This window comes from Manis javanica, chromosome 14 (assembly GCF_040802235.1).
Source record: "Manis javanica isolate MJ-LG chromosome 14, MJ_LKY, whole genome shotgun sequence".
Taxonomy (NCBI): Eukaryota; Metazoa; Chordata; class Mammalia; order Pholidota; family Manidae; genus Manis; species Manis javanica.
In genome coordinates, this window is record NC_133169.1 from 17,095,307 (window position 1) to 17,114,327 (window position 19,021).

A 19,021-nucleotide genomic window follows, 5' to 3' on the forward strand; every position below is an offset into this window, starting at 1 on the left:
ACTTACTGTGTCATTTTTAGATTTATCCATGTTGTTGTATCAATAATTAGTTCCCTTTTATTAGTACTATTTGATTTGTGGAAAAACCATACTCTGTGTATCCAGTAACTGGTTGATGGACTTTTGTGTTGTTTTCAGTTTGGGCTATTTGGACAAGTAAAGTTGTTAAAATATTGTACGGACAAAGGTTTTCATTTCTCTTTGATAAAAGCCTAGGGATGCATCATGTATTAGGTATATATTTAGCTTTTTAAGAAATTGCTAAAAAGAAATTGAACGATTTTGCATTCTCAACAACAGTGTCTAAGAGTTTCACTTGCCCTAAATCCTCGATATATTCAGGCTTTTTGTTTGTATTAAATCGAATAGTTGTGTAGTAGTGTGTTATTGTGGCTTTAATTTGCATTTCCGTAAAGACTCATAACATTGAGCATATTTTCTTATGCCCATTTGTCATTTGTATATCTTCCTTGTTGAAGTGTCTACTCAAATCTGCCCATTTTCATATTAGATTTTTTGTTTTCTTGCTAATGAGTTTTGATGGTTCTTTAAAGATATTTTTATTTCAGTACTTTAAATATATTGACCCACTCTCTTCTTACATTGATTCTAAAGAGAAATCTGCTGTCATACTAGTACGGATGTGTCTCTGTACTAGTGTGTTTTATCTCTGGCTGCTTTTAAGAATTTATGTTTATCAGTGATTTTGAGTAGCTTGATTATGACATGCCTTTCTGTTATTTCTTTATGTTTCCTATGTTGAGATTTGTGGAACTGCATTGATCTGTAGGCTTGTAAGTCTCCCTTGCCCCAACTTTTGAGCATAGAAAATACAGTTACAATAACTGTGTTCATGTCCTTGCTGCTAATTCTAACATCCAGGTCAGTTTTGGGGTCTGTTTCAACTGATTGAGTTTTCTCCTTATTTGGGGTTTATGTTTCTGCTTTCTTTGAATGTCTGGTAATGTTTGATTAGATGCCAGTCAGTGAGAATTTTACTTTGATCTGTGCTGAATATTCTGTAAATCAGTTAATATTCTTGGGCCTTGTTCTGAGATGCAGTTAAGTTGTTTGGAAACTGATCTGTTAGCATCTTACTTTTTCAATTCGTTTAGGTGAACTGGAACAGCTCATTATTCCCCACCACTCTGTGCACTCCACCCAATGCCATGTGTGATCAGAAGGTTTTTCCAGCCAGGCAGAAGAGAACAGAAACTGCTCCTGGCCTGTGTCAGCACCAGACACTGTTACCTCTAATCTTTAGTATGACTCTTTAGCCAGCCTCACGTAGTTTCTTTACATGCATGTACTTATCAGTATTCAGCTGAGTACTTGAGGGGGACCATCTGCAGATTCTTCAGAGTTCTCTCTTCACGAAGAACTCTCTTCTCTGGTAACCCGCCCTACAAACTCCAGCTGCCTTGATCGCCCCAGACTCTCAGCTTTGCCCCCTTAACTGAGGGTGTCTCCTGGACTCTGCCTGACTTCCCCCCTTTGGCATATGGCCTGGAGCCTCTCCCAAGGCAATAAGCTGACATGACTGTAGATCGTACCCCATTTGTTTCTCATTTCTCAGAAACTGTTGTCTCTCCTTACCTCATTCCAGTATCTTACAAATTGTTTATTTTGAGTGATAGGGTGTGAATCTGGTTCCTTTACTCCATCTTGGCTAACTGTAGAAGTTACTGATCCTTTTAAGTTCTCACTTTATATAGTAGAGCTTATTATACAGTGCTGGAAGATAAGGGTAATACCATTTATTAACATTTTTCGAGTACTTGTGGTCAGCCAGGTATTTTCCTAAATACCTCACACCAAACCAGGGTATAAATGTTATCTGTATTTTACGGATGCAAAAACGGAGGGATGAATGACTGACCGAAGGTTCCAAAGCTAATAAAATGTTAGAGTCACTGTACCAGCACAGGTTTCCTGAACTTGGCTCTTAACCTTGCTTCACAGAACTGCTATTCCACCAAAGAAGTGCCCCATGGAAGGTGCCTTAGGATCGGGTCCCAGCTCTCAGCTCAGCCACTCAGGCAAATCACTAAATCTTTCAGGGCCAATTTCCTCATTTATTTTAATGGGAAATGATCATCCTCACCGCAGAGAGTTATTGTGAAAAATGAAATAAAATACCAAATATAAAGCCCCTTAGCACAGTGCCTGGCCCCTTTACTGAAAACTTGCTGACTAAAATACCAGGTGTGGTCATACACGGCATTTGACAGTCACTTCACTTACAAGGATTGAATAGTAAAGCTTTTAGGGCCACCCTGGTGAGGACGTACAGCTACTTTGTTGAATTATTTGTTTTTAATCACAGTATATAATGGTTTAGTTTTTAGAGAGTTTTCATATCTGCCTTCTCATTCCACCTTTACAATTATGCTTGAAGAAAGAGCTACATTTCCTTTCTTACTTTACAAAGAGAGTAACGGAGACTCTGAGAGGTTAGAAGATTTGGTCAAGACCCCAAGATTAGCAGGGGGCAAAGCTGTTTACCGTTGAGGATTTCTGACTTATAACCAGTTAGCCTTACACTGCAGACAAATGCGAATCAAAATTTGAAAAACGCTCTGAGAAAGTCAGTGAACTTTTAGGTGGGCATATTTCTGTTCTAATGTTATAATCAAAACCCAAGTAAGGGATATTTTTCCAGTAAATGGGCATGGGTTTCAGTAAATAAGCCTTAATGTCGCTAAGGATGGAGAAGTTTTTTGACTTTGGCTTTGCTGAAAATAAATGTCTGGATGAGACTTAGTTTCCTGAATACTATGTGACTCTAGTGCGGTCCCCAGGGAGGGTGAGATACACAGAGTTGCAGAATTAGATTTTTCTTTCTCCTTTTAGACCTTTATATTGTGCGCATTTTTGAAGAACCCCTTTAATGTTTATTTTTAAATATGATACGATGTGGGTGATATTGGTGCATTTCTTTTTATGTGTCCAGAATTTAAACCTTCAGGCAGTAGGAATGCTGTAGTGAAATTGGCCCTAGACAGTTAATAAATTCTAAGCAGAGATGCATAAATCAGCAAAGGGTATTTTTTAACTTTTTTTTTTTTCCCTAAAGGGTGGTTAAGGGAGAAGAGGAAAGGAGTGTCTTTAGACAATTGTTTTCTATCAGTTCAGAAAATAGAGGAAAGCACTGAGCAATGCCCAGTGCTGGTTAGCAGACTGTCATTTTTAGGTTTGATGTTCCAGGGTTTAATTGTCTTTCAAGTGAACAATAGCAGCCACTCTCTGGTGTGCTATGCTAGCATGATAAAAGGGGGTCGTTCTTGCATAGCATTGCCTTTTTTTATTATTAGCGTAAAAAATTAGCAAGCTGGAAGTCGTTAGAAGGAGTTCCACTGGCATTAATTGTAATGCAGGCTGAATTTGTTTGCAGGCCAGAGCAGCCAGACAATAGCAGGGAGGAAAAAAAAAAGAGCAATATTAATAGCCTTCTACTTATTGTATCATTTTAGTGGGCCTTAATAAGGTGTCTGCTGTCAACCGGAATTTATTTAAAAAAAAGACATAGTAATTGATGTATTGCAGTAAGTGTGGATGAGGGCTCAACTTGATTAATGTATGAGTTGGCTTTTTAAGGCATTTTAAAAAGGCTTCTTAACTGGGTCTTAAGAGACTGGCACAAGCCCACCGCAAACTACCTCTTTGCAGTTGGAAAATAGCCTGACAGCTGCTGATGTCTCTTGGGGGTTTTTCTCTTTTTTTTCTCTTCTTGATCAGAGAAAACTGAAGCAATATACTCCTTGTCAATAATTGCAGTGCTTAAAAATCTTATAAAGGGATTTTGACTCTTCTCTCCAGAGATAAGTTTCCAAAGGTTAAATTAGTTTTCCTCGTGTGTGCTGCAGATATCACCACTTTCAATAAGGCGAATGAGTTTGGTTTTTAAATAAGCTGCTATTTTGTGGTTTGCTTGAACCCAGACTTAATGTGACATAAACTGTTTTGATGTCGGAGATGAACTTAGTCCAAAAGTAGCTTTAGGCCAAGATCCGTTTCATGACTCATAATGGCTTGTGTTATTTCTAAAGTGTGTGTGTCGGGGGAGGTGGGGGGAGTAGATGAAGAGAAAAAAAAGAGATTGATTGAGTGACTGGTAATATCTACACGGAAAAAGTGAAGAGCAGGCTTCCCAGGAAATTTCTCTTTCCATCAGCTTGAGATCCATTCCTCCAGTTCACCTTTTGCCCAACACACGGTGTATCAACTCAACTCTATGTTTTCTTTTTCATAGAAAGTTTTTTTTTTTTATAGGGAATGAAGCAACTGAGTTATGATCCCAGGGGAGACAGGAAAAAAAAAAGAAGAAAAAAAATCGAAGTACTTTGCTTTCTTTGGTATCCATAGGTGTCAACACAGTGCCCCAGGTAGTAGGTCATCTCTTTTGAAAGGAATAAAAAGAAGATAGTTGAAGAATCCCAAGCTGACTGAAACTATCAGGCTATCACCGTGCTGGGCTGAACAGAAAGCACCTCATCGTTATTCAGCACCACTGCCTTAATGTGAATTGAGAGAAAGTCCATAAACATGAGAGAGAGAAATGAGAGTAGGAAGAGGGGAAGGGAACACGCGTGCTCTGCACGGTCGGGTGGTGGGCAGGCGCTCCTTTGCTCAACTGGATTTGCAAACTGACCCCTGTCAGGAGGTCTGATCTGCAGGGAAGTCAGCGAATGTCTTTGCACCTGGGCTCCTCTGGCTGGTTTGCAGGTGCGCGGCTTCTTTGTGAGTGGGTGGCAGGGACACCTGATTGGGTGGCGGAAGTTCAGGTGCATCACAGAGCTAGCCCTTCCCTCCACACGTCACGTATTCAGACTTGTTACCTCCATGGCATTATTGTCCTTACCCTGCGTTAAAGCAGCATTTTGTTTTCCACTTCAGCGGGCCACAGGTCCTAACTTTGCTTGTGATTTTGTAAAGTTGTTGTAATTGTTCAGAGTTGGACCTTTCTCATATGTACAGAGGAGAAACACTGATAGCCACAGAGAGTTTTCCAAGCATTAAATTAGGTGATTCACAGAAAGCAGTCCCTCCAGCGTCCGGCACCACACAGGCCCTCAGGTCACCCGTAGCACCTGCAGCCGCGGGAGTCTAAAGGCAGGGCCGCTGTGCTGTGTGTGGCTTCTGAGGAGCTGCTGCCGCGGACCTGGCTTTGTCCCTAAGCCCTGTTATTGTTTAAGCCAGCTTTAACAGGAGTGCTTTTGTTTGTTTGTTTCAGAATATTGAATCCAAGTATTGTATCAGTTGCCTACAGCTCCCAGAGATTTTGAAGAAAGCATGTTACCTGTCTTCCTCAGGATGAATATATATATGAAGGACATCTGCTCCCCAAATGGAGCCTAACGTTGACCCAGAGAGCTAACCAGCCAGGACTTTTCTGCTGGTTGATGGGTATTTTCAGAGGAAAGACATTTCTAGAACATTGGGCAATGTCACTTGCTATTTCTGGTACCCAGGGCTGAGACAATCAGACAGCTGTAAGTAGCAACCCCTGGCTCCTTACCATTTCTGTAACGTGTGCCTTTCTGTTTCTCCTGCCCTGAGAAATTAAGTGGGAAGATGGACAGTCGATTAAAGTGCATTGTTACAAAATTTATTGAGTACCTACTTCTGCTTCGACTTGTGTGTTCATCTGGGCACATAAAAGGTTTTGTAAGATGCTCTAAGATGTACAAAGATGGAGATTATAGTCTAATAGGAAAAACAAGATGCCTTTGTAGCAACTACAGAGGCGGGCAGCTGAGCCTAAGCCCCGGCTTCTTCATAGAGTAAGTGCTGGCCTTGTTCATCCTCTGTATCAGGAATATCACAGTGTTCCAGATTTAATAGAAGGCACCCATATTCTTGAAGGTACAGACTTTAAAAAAAAAATAAATGGTCTAAAAGTATATCTAATGAAGAGAGAGAGAAGCAGTTGAAACAGCTGAATCATTTCATCAAGGAATTCTCACGAAGTGGTTGAAAAGTAAGGAAGATGAAATTAAAAAGAAGACAAGGTAGACACCAGTGTAGAAAGAAAAAAGGTAGAGATAGACATCAAAGGAATGCGCTGTTAAGTTCACAGTAACAAATGTTTCATTGGGTAACGGGATACGGAATGGCATCTTGGAGGACCAGCCAACTCAGCTGGACTTTGAGAGGAAAGTAAAAAGGGTGGGTGAGCAACTGGTGGGGGATGGGTGTGGGTAGGAGAAGGTGAGTGAGTGTGTGTGTGAGCGGGGACGTTTAAGGTGCTGGGTCTTCATAAATAAAGGCAAGGAGGTGTGAGAAAAAGAGATATGGAGGAGCTAAAATGGAGGTGTGTGTAGACACCGAGTGGGATTGCTAAACAGAAAGCTAAGTTAAGGACAAAATAGGAAAGGTCTCAAATAGTCTACAGAATAACTTGGCTTTTATTATTTATTATCTGGGAACCTGTTCCATGGAACATTTTTGAGGTTGGATGTGCAAGGACCCACCCTGGATATCTGGAAGTTGACTGGCAGCTTGTGAAGGGAGTGTTGATAATGGGGTAGAGTCCATTCTGCAGATTAATTTTCCCATTTCCCTTTGGTACCAGTTAGCCAGTGGTCTCTAGACATGACTCCACAAAAGAAATAGGGATGTTTTTCACCTTTAACTTGATTCAGTGACTTAGCAGGATATATTCCTGCCAATGTAAACATTTTTGATATGCGTGTGTGTGCTTGGCTAAGATGTAGAGTGCTGCAGATTTTGGAAGCTGATTGTAAAGCGCAGGGGTTCTAATAGGCTTTGGTACTGTCTGGCACATACCATCTCCTGTGACTTAAAACAATGAATGGAGTCATGGTCAGACCTTAAATGTGCTTCCAGAGAATAGACCAAATAAATCTTGATCTGGCAGAGCTCTGGTGGGAAGTTAGAACACTTGGGTGAAAGAGTCCCACCTCTGGAGGTAAACTTCTGAACTTGGACTAGATTCTCAGCCACATGGGGCTTCAATTCCTTAATCTGAAAAATCAGATTATGCAAGTCAATTTTTTTTCTCAGCAATTCTCTGATTTTTTTCAAGAGGGCCGTAAACTCAATTTTATTCAATATTCTGTGTGATTATAACACATAAATGCTGCTTACCTATGCTGAGTTTTGTCTGATATTAAACAAGATAGCAACAGATATTTTCTTGCCTTCCAGGAGTTTACAGTCTCATTGTAGAAATAAGCTACAAGATACGTTAAACTGCTAAAATATGTGTAATAAACAACAATAAAATAAACATGCCTAGAAGATAAATGAGCTATTTTTCACAACTGTGTCGGAATGCTTTGATCTTACCTGTATCTTTAATTGCTAATCTGTGTACTATGGTTTCTACTCTAAGGAATTTCCGATGAAATTCCTTGCTCACCATTGTTGTGCTTACTATCTTGATTAACTAATATTGGTTCTTTATTTACATCCTCCTAAGAGAGAGAGCCGGGAACCCAGCACGTATTGGTAGAATCTATGAGGAAGCCAGTGTTTACCACTGAAGTCTTTAAAGCTGGTGGGTAATTAATTTCAAGGGTGAAGGACTGAGACTAAACATAAAGGAACGTTTCTTAGTCTCAGGTAAACCAAGCATAAGCAACCCTTCTGAGACGCTTGCTCTTTGTCATTGCTTTGAATCCTTATTGATTTATCTGGTAAACTTCTCAGCAGCTGTAGGTTCATCAAGTTCTTTCTTGATTACCGCTCTTTATTACTGCTCATTCTGAGATCCCTTTTTTAAGATGTTGGGTCCCCTCCTTTGGGTGAGCCATTCCATGATTCTTATACTTCTTTATTACAGGAAGTTGAAATTAGAGAGGACCAAACTTTCACCCTTCCTACATACCAATTTCCTTTATTTCTATAATATTCAGGAAATAATAAAAGAATCCTTAGCATAGGCAATGGGAGATGCTCACTTGTGCAAATGGATAGGCAATGGTAGTTCTCTGCTAGATTGCTCTATTTCATACTGATTTTCATGTCAGAACATAAAATGTATCTTGTTGGCCTATGTTGGTTGCACTGACTTAGAGTGAAGAGCTTTTGGTAATGAGTGAGCACTTTGAAAAGTATTTATTCCTTCTTTAGAAAAAAGTTACATATTTAATTACACCAACACCTTTAATCTTTCTTCCTAATGTTGCTAGGAATTCCAAGAAGAGTCTAAATATGATTGCATTACAATAGCTGATCAAGCATAAAATGTATTCAATAAAAGCAAAATATGTTAGTGAAGGAAGTGTTACCTATATCACATTAGTTAAGTAAACTACACATCTAAATTCACACACCTCTACCACCCTTTTTTACTGTTTAGACACAAATTTCTAGAAGGTCACAAGATAAAACATTCATCAGCACTTCGATTACAGTCTTGATAAAATACAGTGATGCTAACTAAACACTCAGATATTAAGCATTATAGATGTTAACTCCAGTGACATTTCTATAAATCTTTTTGACCTTTTATTTCTTAGTAAAGTCTTCATCAGTAGATTCAGTGAGAAGTATAAAAACTGGTAATCAATACCATCAATCTTTCTCATTTCTGTTTTGGAATATAGTAGGCTAGTTATTGCAGATTATAGGAAGAGTTTAACATAGGGAAAATTATATATAATATACTCTTCATATTAAACTCTGCTGCCTTTAATTTTGCACATACTGAAATGTCATCAAGAAATGCACCTTTGATTATTGGTATAAAGGAGATAAGAAACCAGTAAATTGTATAATTATCAGACTAAAGATACATATACATATGTCTTAATCACTGTGTTAGATTTTCAGCCTGTTTCCAGACATGGTACAATTTTCTAGATGAGATCTTTGTTTTGAAACTATTTCTGGTGAGTTGAGTAACTCCATATCTCCTAAGGATGCAAATGTTAATGAACTTAATGCCACTCTTACTGAAAGTTAGTATGTCTTAACATTATGAATCCCCATAATACCAATGAATTAATGTTTCTTTCTGGAAAAGAGGAAAGATAATAAGGTAGTGTTTATTGAAAAGTTTATTCAGGTTGACAATTGGGTGAAAAGTGAGAGCCAGATGCCATTTAGCTAACACTTTTATAATTGACTTCATTTGGAAGAAATAAAATTCAAAAAACATAATCCTAAAGAAAATTTTCATTTGAAAGATGCTGATTATTTGACTATCTATGTTTTAAAATTTGGTATATATTTCTATTTGAAATCTCAGTAAATATATCTAACTCATTATGGACATAATAAAATGTTCTGTAAAACAAGTCAGTCTTATAGAAGGATGCAAAATAAAGTTTGTTATTCTATACATTTTATAAAGTACAATTTAATTTGTAAAGTTCAGTAAAGTCCATCTCAGAGTCTCCATTTATTTAGAATGAAATTCGAAAGTATAATTAGAAGTAGTAGTAATAATTCATCCACTCAGAAAGAAACACTATAAACTTCTTGCTGCTAAAGAAGATACCTTCAGTATGTCTGGTTAAGAGTCACGTCCTGTTTTTAACCCAGGACATGATCTGGGAAAACCATAGTGTGCACGGCTCAAAATTGCTGTTGTTCGTGTGACCTACACTGAGGGAATCCAGGTAGCCTTCTAGTGGGGACAACACCGATAGTTCAACTAAAGCAGTGGCCATTTCTTAGTCTTTGAGGAACATGGGCCTTTTTAATTTTCTTGTTAATCTGTTTCCCACATAATCAGTATCAAAACAAGTTTTTAGAGCAGATTATTCCCAATAGCCACGGCTGAAATAAAGCAGGAAGAATCCTTTAGATCTCTGGAGAGTAAGCTCTGTCTGCAGATAATGCATGACAACGGCATGTCTGTTCATTTGCTCTCTGGTTTAACGTGAATGCATTTGAATGTGAGTTCAGAAAAAGAGAAATAAATAAATAAATGAAAGTCTCATATAGTTTTTTGAATGCATACCTTTAAATATTGAAAGAGAATGATTTGTAAAGCATTGTTATATAATGCATTTCTTGTCTTCTGTTGAGTTCATGTGACGAATTCCAGTTGATAAGCAACAGACTCCGGAGTCACTTGTCTGGCTAGTTATTAAGATTAAGATAAGTACCAAGAATGAAAGATACAGCGCTTTGTACTCTGCCTTCATGGGACTGGGCCTCCCAGGGTCCTGAGTGTAAACAATGAATCAGTTCACCCTAACTCTCTCTCAGACCTGAAGTGAACATTGTAAATGTTGGTGAAATGTGGTTGAAGCAGAGTATGAAGGTTATATTTTAATATAAAATATTTTTAAATTAACCTAAATCCTAAAGTGTGTATACATGTGGCAGCAAGTTTATAGAAAAGAGATTTACTGGCTGGTTTTTCTTGTTATATTAGTATTCAGATATAAAAAGATAATTAATGGGTCCCAGGTAGTTCATAACAGAAAGGTATTTTATCCTCATAAAATATGTCAAGAGGAAATAATACAAAATATTTAAGTGCATTTAGGTGACTTTAAGAGGAAAGATGTGTTAGTAAAAATATATTGCAAATGCATATTCAAAGCTGGTATTGCCTATTAAGTGCTTCTCACTAGTTTTTCAATGAGTAAAAAAAAAAGAGCTGTTCTCTAAAGCTGATGGAATGTTCCAAAGGTGCACGAAGCAGAGACAAATATTTTCTGAAGTTCAGTCAGTGATTCTCACTAAGTATAGTAAATATGAGCTTTGCCGCAAATTGGTAGGCAGCATTTCCACAACAGCAAAGTTTAACTGTCTCTGCGATCGCTAGAGGAGTGATAGAGAGGGGTAATTTAGCAAGCAGACGACAGCAACATGCTGTGCAATGGAGAGCACTGGGTAGCTATTAATTTTTGTTAATGAATTTAAAACTAGATGTATGGAAATGGTTATATGAAATGTATACACTGCTAAACAGTTAACTAGTCCTTAGGGCTTAAGTTTAATTATCTGTGTGTAAATCATTTTGAACAGGGCTATCTAATGAGTCCAAAAAAAAAAAAAAAAAAGAAAGAAAGGAAGGAAGGGAGAAAGAAAACGCCCCAGAAACTCCTACCTAGCTTGTATAGACTGCCGAACACACAGAAAGACAGCTACTCCGACCTGCAGGTAGAGAAACAGTTCACACGCCATTGGAACGCTCAGCCCTTGCCGGGCCTGTGCTGTTGGCGGCCTTTCTCAGCACCATATTTGGCAAAGGAGATGGCAGAGTGCAGACACTTTCCTGCCTGTCACTTGCCATCCTAGGTCCCTCTGATCCGTTATTTTTCAGATGGGATGATGTGGCCTCCCCGGGGCACTTGGCAGTGTTGTGGGGGGACATTTGTGGTTGTCACAACTGGGAGGCTGCAGCTGGTATCTAATGAGTAGAGGCCAGGGATGCTGCTAAACCCCCACCGTGCGCAGGACAGCCCTACAGTGAAGACTTACCCGGCCCCTGTAGGCTGAGGTGGAGAAATGCTATTTTATTCCAAGTTCATTTTGGAGCAGCATTTATTTATGACATTAAAAAAACTGTAACAATGAAAGGTAGCAAGAATGTGGTTGTCACCCTTCCACCCCCTAACATTTTTGGAGCTCCAGAGGGGGAAGTCACCGCCACAGTGTCTCCTGCTAACCAGATGCCCAGTGTCTGTATAGAGACCCCTCAGCCCGGCAGTTGTGATGTCTTAATAAAAGGCCAGGCATGAAGGCCAAGTTCACCCAGGGCTTAGTACTACTTTGTAACAGAAGAATCACAGACCTGGATGTGCCCAACTTAGAGACAATATGCTCAAGAATAATGAAAACTCTGCCCACACAGAAGCCTGGGCTGAAATGGCTCATGAGAGTCATTCCAGACCCTTCATCCCTGATTGGTTGTGGGGAAGGTGATGTATTCGCATAGTTAGGAAGAAAACATGACAGGATGCAAAAAAAAACTGCTCGTAGTCCCCGAAAGAAAGTCATTTTAGGCATTAAAATGTATCCCTTTTCTTTCTATTCCAGTTAAATCATGGTACCTTTTGGACTCCTTTGAGGCATTTATTGAGATTTCTTCTGTGCTGAGAATAAAGGTAAATAGCAAATAGGCTCTCCACCTCCATACAATTTATTAAGAAAAACTAAAATTGGAACATAATGCCATGTTAGAGTAGATTTATAGTGAAAATACTAAACGTTACTCGAAAACTGGAGATGGAAGACATTTATACCCTCATACATTTTCAGACTTTAATAACATAGCTTCCTGGGAACAGCAGTTATGCACAGAAGGCCTTGATGTACTATAACAGGTATTTTCAACTCAGTTTTGTGGCTTAAGCAGTAATCATAACATGTGATCATAACCCTCTTGTGTTGCTTATTTTAAAATAAAAAAGCCAGGGCCACCCCGTTTTGATGGCCACTGAATTACTTTCCTGGGAGGAATTTGGAGTGAAGCCCTCAGAATTCAAGCAACTGTGTCTTTTCTTGGTTTGTTGATTATACTGTTGTAGGGTCCCAGAAACCTGCTTTCTGCAACTGAATCAGTTATATGAGGTCTGTTATAACTGCATAGGTTGAGGAGAATTGCCAAGGTGGAGGGCTGAATGAAACTGAAGACCCAGCTCAGCCTTATCTGGGCCTTAGTTTTCCTCTCTTTTGAGGAATGTTAATTGGGCCAGGACTCCTCTAAATTTCTAAATAAATGATTTTGTTATTGTGAAAAATCAAGAAATGATATTCGAGATCACCAATGGGTATACAACTTCTGTTCCAAATGTTCAGACCCTTTAACTCAGTTATTCTGTTCCCAGGCATCCTGACACAGCACTCGGAGATCTAGACAGGGTCAGGATGCTAAACGACCGTCCTGGGGCCAAATGTTGTCCAATGCCTATTTTTGTAAATGAAGTTTTATCGGAACATAGTCACAGACATTTATCCACATATACTCTATGGCTGTGGCAGAATTGAGTAGAGACAGAAATGATATGGCTTTGAAAAACCTTAAATATTGACTATCTGGCCCTTTGCAAGGAAAGTTTGCCCATCTCTCTGCACAAAGATATATATATCTTCATTTCCTTGCTTGTAAGTTGAAATATAATTTCTGATAGAGCATTGTGATCTAAATGGCAATAAATCTCTCCAATGAAACATTCTGTCCTGCCCAAAATAATTATCAATAATTTTTAAAGACATGGAATTATTTTTGCAATATAGTAAGTGGGAAAAAGCAGACTTGGAAAATGTAGATATAAAGATATTAACTATATAAAGTTGGCCAAAGAGAATAATTAATTGGAATCAAACCACAGAATAGTTATTTAGAATGGCAGGTTATGGGTAGTTTATTTTACTTTTTAATTTCTTTCACTGTCAGGAATAAAAAAGATTAAGTGGTTATGGTGACATGAAAGTGGGAATCTTTCTTTAGATTGTTTCCTTGGAACAATGGAAAGCCGTTTCCCTTCTGGGGTGGAGCAGAGATACTCTAAACACAGGGTCCATCACCTTTCCAGGAGACTGGGGTCATGTTCACTACTAGCAAGAGCCGTTGCTTTTTTAGATTCAGAGGTTTATCTGATTACCTTAAGTCTAAGATTAGAGACTTGGGACACTGTGATGTCTGAACTGGGATATTTTGGAAGAAGGACAAGGATAAGTCAAAAAGTTTCAGAGTTGAAGTGTTTTAGGGGGAGTGAAAAATTGAGTCAGGTACCGAGAGGAGGCCACCGGGTGTTTTGGTGTAGAATAAGGGGAATAATACAGCGTGCCAGCAGGGAAAAGGCACAGGATAGGAGAGGTGGACAGGTAGCTCTGACAAGTGTTACCTGTTTGCCAATTCTGCCCAGAGCCAGCTTTGCTTTGAGTCAGACTTTTCTTCAGCCCTTCCCTGTCTCTCCAGCAAAGTGGATGATGACGGTCTTGGCCAGCTTTGTCTTTCTACAAGATATGGGGTAAATGACTTGGTAGGAATGTCATCCTCATATTATTTAGATTATTTCTTTGCTCTCTGGAAAAATTAGGTGGAGAAAATTTGTATCATCTCTAACCCTATTCTGATAAGGGCTCTTGCATGTTTGACTATGTTTGACTGAACTTAATTTGTTCACATATAGCAAAAATTTTATGGTACCCCTTCTACATGGCAAGTGCTATACTTTGCTCTAAAGACACCAGGGTGAACAAGACAGAAAACCATTTTTCTGCCCTCATGGAAACTAGTAGGGTGGGGAAAGAGACAGTAAGCATATATATATATGTACATACATCCATATAACATTTTAGATACAGATAAGTGATAAAATAAGATAAAAAGCTAGTGACTTTGGGGAGTCAATTGGGAAAATGCTACTTGAGAGAAGGGTCATCCAGGGATCCTCTATGGAGAAAACATTTGATGTGAGACTGAAATAGTGAAGCAGAATCAGCTGTGCAAAAATTAAGTTCCATTCAACCAAACAAATATTTGAATCACGTGAGGTACTATTTTGTTCACTTGGGTTGTGATAGTGAACAGAGTTCCTGCTTGTATGGAGTTGTCATGTGTGCATATGTGTGTGTGTGCTTGTGTGATGCATATATTACTACTTTGCACACAAGTACACACACACACACACACACACACACACACACACACACACACACACCCAGGAGTGCTATGAAGAGTGATAAAACAGGATGAGTGCGCATGACCTCAGTGGAGTGGGTGCCTGAGTGTTGGTTTATAGCCAAGTCATGGACCAGCCTGTCAGTTTGTATTGAGTAGAAACCCGAAAGGAGGCAGGGCCAGGTGTCTGTGCTGAGCGTCCAAGCAGAGGGCCTTATGCAGGGAGGGGTTTGTGTGTGTGGGTACCAGGGAGATGGCCTTTTAGACTAAGGTGCGGAGTTGAGGTTTTATTCACTTTACCATAAGCAGCCTTTGGAATGTTTGAATCCAGGGAGTGATGCCATGTGATTTTCCTGTAGTTGAGGGACTTAATAGAGATGAAGGTGTGAAAAAGGTATCAATACTTATTTGACCGTTTTCAGACAAGGCCCATCCGTTCTGTTCTCTGCTCATCAGAACTTTTACTTGAACTGACTCAGAAAGAATCAAAGATGTAGCGAGTAACGGCTCTTAATTCCTGAGCCCTGGGATAAACTTCAAGTGCTAACCTCTGTTCATAAATACGTTCATCTGGCTGGAAGGAAGGAGCAACAGAGGATTCTTCTTTTCCCTTTTCCCCCTCCCCTCATTCCCATAGTTTTATTAACAAAAGAACTGTATTTTCATCTCCTAAAATGCTGCATATTAAGATAACAAGCCAAAGGAGAAATGCACCCAAACAGTGCATGGGGTAAAATTAGGACAATACTTGGATTCCTGAGGGCTATAATTAAAGCTATCTGGATTAAAAAAGCATTATTTCAATTCAGGTTTATGTTCCAAGGGGGAAAAAAAAAAGCAAGAAAAGAAAGAATAGGAATGTGAATATGGCAAAAAGAACTCTTAATTCCAATGTATTCAACCTACCCATCAGAAGACATGGCATTAATTCAGGTACCCAATTACAGTAATGTGATTCAGAGCACCTCAAGAGGTGTTTCAGTCTCAAGCCAGGACTAACATTTGTAATCCTTTAAATGCACTTAAGAAATTGATGTTACAGCCCCACAATCTGTTAGGGGCCTTGCTTGCTGGATGATTGCAAAGTATCCCCACCATTAATTGGATCATCAGAATGTGATCTGCGTCCTGGTCCCTGGATTATGGAAGACTGACTCTGCTCTGACGTGTTGAACCAGAAGCTCCTTTTGCTAGAGATTTTGACCCTTAATGTAGATAAGTGGTATTTTTCATCAATCTTAGCTTGCATTAAAGAAGGGGAAATGTCAATTCAACATGGGGCATTTAACTTAATTCAACGTCTTTTAATTTAATACCTTGGAAAAGTTACTCTCTCCGACCTGCTTCACGCTTCTGCTGATGGAATATTTTGTAAAGCTCTGTTGAAAAAAGGTTATCTTCCTTTCATTAATGACATCACAAGTTTGAAATTCCTTGTTTTTCATAGTATGCTTGCATACTATGAAAAAAAAATCAGACTCACAAAACTCAGGCAAAGCAGAACCAAACAGAACTCAATTTCTTAATAGTTCAATTTGTTGGGACAGTGTTGAAAGAGATACATGGTCATGCAATTTAAAAAACAAGAACCTGTTTCATTTGTCTCCTCTTCATCTGTTTGAGCTGTGAAGCAACTAGGTGATCTGTCTGATTGCCTATTCAGCATGAATTTAGGACATGGTAGAAGGGGTAATTTTATTTCCTTTATGGCAGAAAGAAGAATTAACCCATACTAGCATGTATTCACAGTCACTAATTTTTGATGGTATATATTTCATAGGTCCAAAGTCTAGACCTCCAGTTTAGTTGGCTTTATGAAATTCAGCCAGCTCAGAGAACACCGTCCCTGCCTGCATTTGTGTCTGTCAGCTCACATCTGGTGCATGAGGCAATAAAGCAGTCTTCAGCAATCCTTTACTTCAAAGATTTGTGGTATAAAGACACTGTCAAAACCATAGCACTTTTGTTTCTTGGATTAGTATTGGTGCTTTACTGCCAATGGCTAGATAAAGATGCATGTCTTCCCGTGGAAACCATTTACAACTCAGTAAAATGGCAAAGTTAGTCTCTGGCTGAGTTATCTTGTAAGCATGTCACATACCACTTAATCGGACTCTTGGGTGACAGGTTCCTGCTGCATCTCCAGGCAGAAAGTACATCTGCCTGTTTCTTTAAGGATGTGCTGGGTTGGAGAGATGTAGAGTGTGTGACAGAGTACTCTGCTGGTTTCGATGCTCTGAAGACAAATAGAATTGCACCCATAGCTGCTGCAGCCAGCGCCCTGGTGTTATTTCTCAAAGAGCTTTTTCTTCAGACTTCACTGTGCCCTTCTTTCCTAGGGTCCCTTTAGTGAGGGCAGAGCAAGCGCAGGACGATGAGTAGGTATTGCACTTCCCTTGTAAGCAGTGTTTCAACTAAACTATGAGCCAGGTTCTCTTAAGCTGCACTGTGAGAATGTAAATGCAGCTCTGAGGCAGAAAAGGAGAGGAAGAACTTCACCTCGAACTAGGCACTCTGAGTGGGCATATAGCATAGATTCCCTAAATAGGGCTGTTCTGCATCAACCATGAGGTTTGATTGTTGAGCATTTTGTTGTAGACGCTCCTGCCAATATGAATCATGGCAGAAAATATCTTCTGGCCTTACTTTGTCCAATCTGGCAATGAGCTTCTAGACAAATTAATTGTATTTCCTTTAATGGCCAAAAACCTATTTTATTTTCAAAGGTTACTTAATTTAGGTTGGAAAAATGAAAATGACGTATGAAAAACAAAACCACATTTTGAAAAATATGTTTCTCTTTTTAAAAAATCTTCGGTGCCACTCTAAGCCTAGACATTATTTCTTGTTTTTCTTTTTTTTAAATGTAAAAATTAATAATGATAATGATACAGTGACGTTTGCTGTGTTTGCTGAACCTGAATGAACTAGGAGGTACATTTCCCAAAGGCTTTCTGTGAGACCCAGACACTTGCCTTTTTTGTTTTGTATTCCAAACTGGAAGCTCCATCTGCCCCTGCAGGGTCGAGAGGAGGTTAAGAGGCACGAGCATGATAAAGTGAACCTGCCATAAACTGCCTGTCTTACTGTTTTAGGATTTCCCCTGGCCCGGCACTGTCCTGCGGAGGCATTGTTTTTAACCACTCTCCGAAATGGGCAGGAAAATGTTCCTAGACCTTGTTCCTTCGTATTAGAGTTCCATGCGACATGAAGTTGGCAGCTGTTTCTGCCCAGTGTTCATATACCTCCACGGTTTCTCTCCTGATTGAATTCCCCTAGAATCCCCCGGACAAGGACAGTGTTCAAACCAAAGCTGACCGCATTGCTAGTCCCTGGAGTTAAAAGCATGATGTTTACCCTGAAAACACACCCTGTTTCTGTGTTCTAAGACTTTCTAGAAAGGGCAAAGGGCCGTTGGGAGGCCTTTGCTGGGAAGCTGCCCTGGTGCGTGAGGGCCCCTGTCTGTCTCTTCCTCCCTGCTTCTCCTTCTCTTATGCTGTCTTCAGAAGCTAGAAAAACAAATCCTATTGTAACTAAAGGACCTACATTACCCTTTAAGAAAGAGGCCACCAATTCTAGTTTGGGTTAGTTGGTGATAGCTGTAATTATTTAACAGTGATTTCAACCTGAAGGAAGTGCTCCGTATGGTAAAGGTGGTTGGTGAGAGCATGGTGAATTGAGGTCAAGGTCATGAATGTGAGCCTCTCTAAGCCCGTTATTTTAACTCTTTTTTAATAACATCATAGAATTCTTCTAAAATTTATCAATTGTCTAATAACATGTGCCTTTAGTCAACTTCATTATCAGATAAGGAAGTATCGGCATTTCCAAAATCATTACTGGGGGGAAAAATGACAAAGTGTATGTGTGCTAATTGTCGGTGGTATGTTATTCATAGACCAAAGACAATACTTGTATAGATTGAAAAACAAATTAACCCCATTTTTTCATACCATACCAAGACTTCTTTCATCCAGTACAAGAACCAGAGCTAATTTTCCCTTGATGATAATGAGGAAAAAGGAAATGATTTCATTCTTTCTCCTCAATATCTGACTTCAGGTGCTCAGCTAGGAGGGCGATCTAAGAAAGGTGTTTGTACCCATTGAGTGGGTACAGTGAGTAAACAGGAGCTAGCAGAAAGAGAGGCTTGGGCCTACATTTCCTGCCTTCTCAGGTATAGTTATGTAAGTGAAGAAACACTTTGGGGACAACAGACAAAAGAAAAGTTCACCTCCCAAACCTGGGTTGTAATAGGGCTTTTAACTGTACTCTGCCCGAAGTCTACTCCCCCTCTAAAGCTGGCTGACCTTGTAACCTACTTTATAAGAAGTCTGCACCCATAACTGTTAGACAAAATTAATTTCAGCACTTCTTAAATTGTTATTCTTACAAAGGACAGCTCCTGGGCTGATCCCACAGGTCATCTTATTGCATGTGGAAGCTGGTGCGCTGGAAGCTGTG

At 39.4% G+C, this 19,021-nt stretch overlaps 1 protein-coding gene across 13 annotated transcripts in view; it reads left to right on the forward strand.

The window, feature by feature from the left end:
• Nucleotides 1-19,021, forward strand: part of ESRRG (estrogen related receptor gamma) — a 581,036-nt gene that overhangs the window by 242,194 nt on the left and 319,821 nt on the right. For 4 of the 13 annotated variants that reach the window (XM_073221279.1, XM_073221277.1, XM_073221280.1 and 1 more), the window contains exon 3: nucleotides 11,968-12,035. The exons of the other annotated variants lie outside the window; for them this stretch is intronic. The gene's annotated coding sequence lies outside the window, so the exon portion shown is untranslated. The remainder of the gene's footprint in view (nucleotides 1-11,967; nucleotides 12,036-19,021) is intronic. 13 annotated transcript variants of the gene reach the window in all.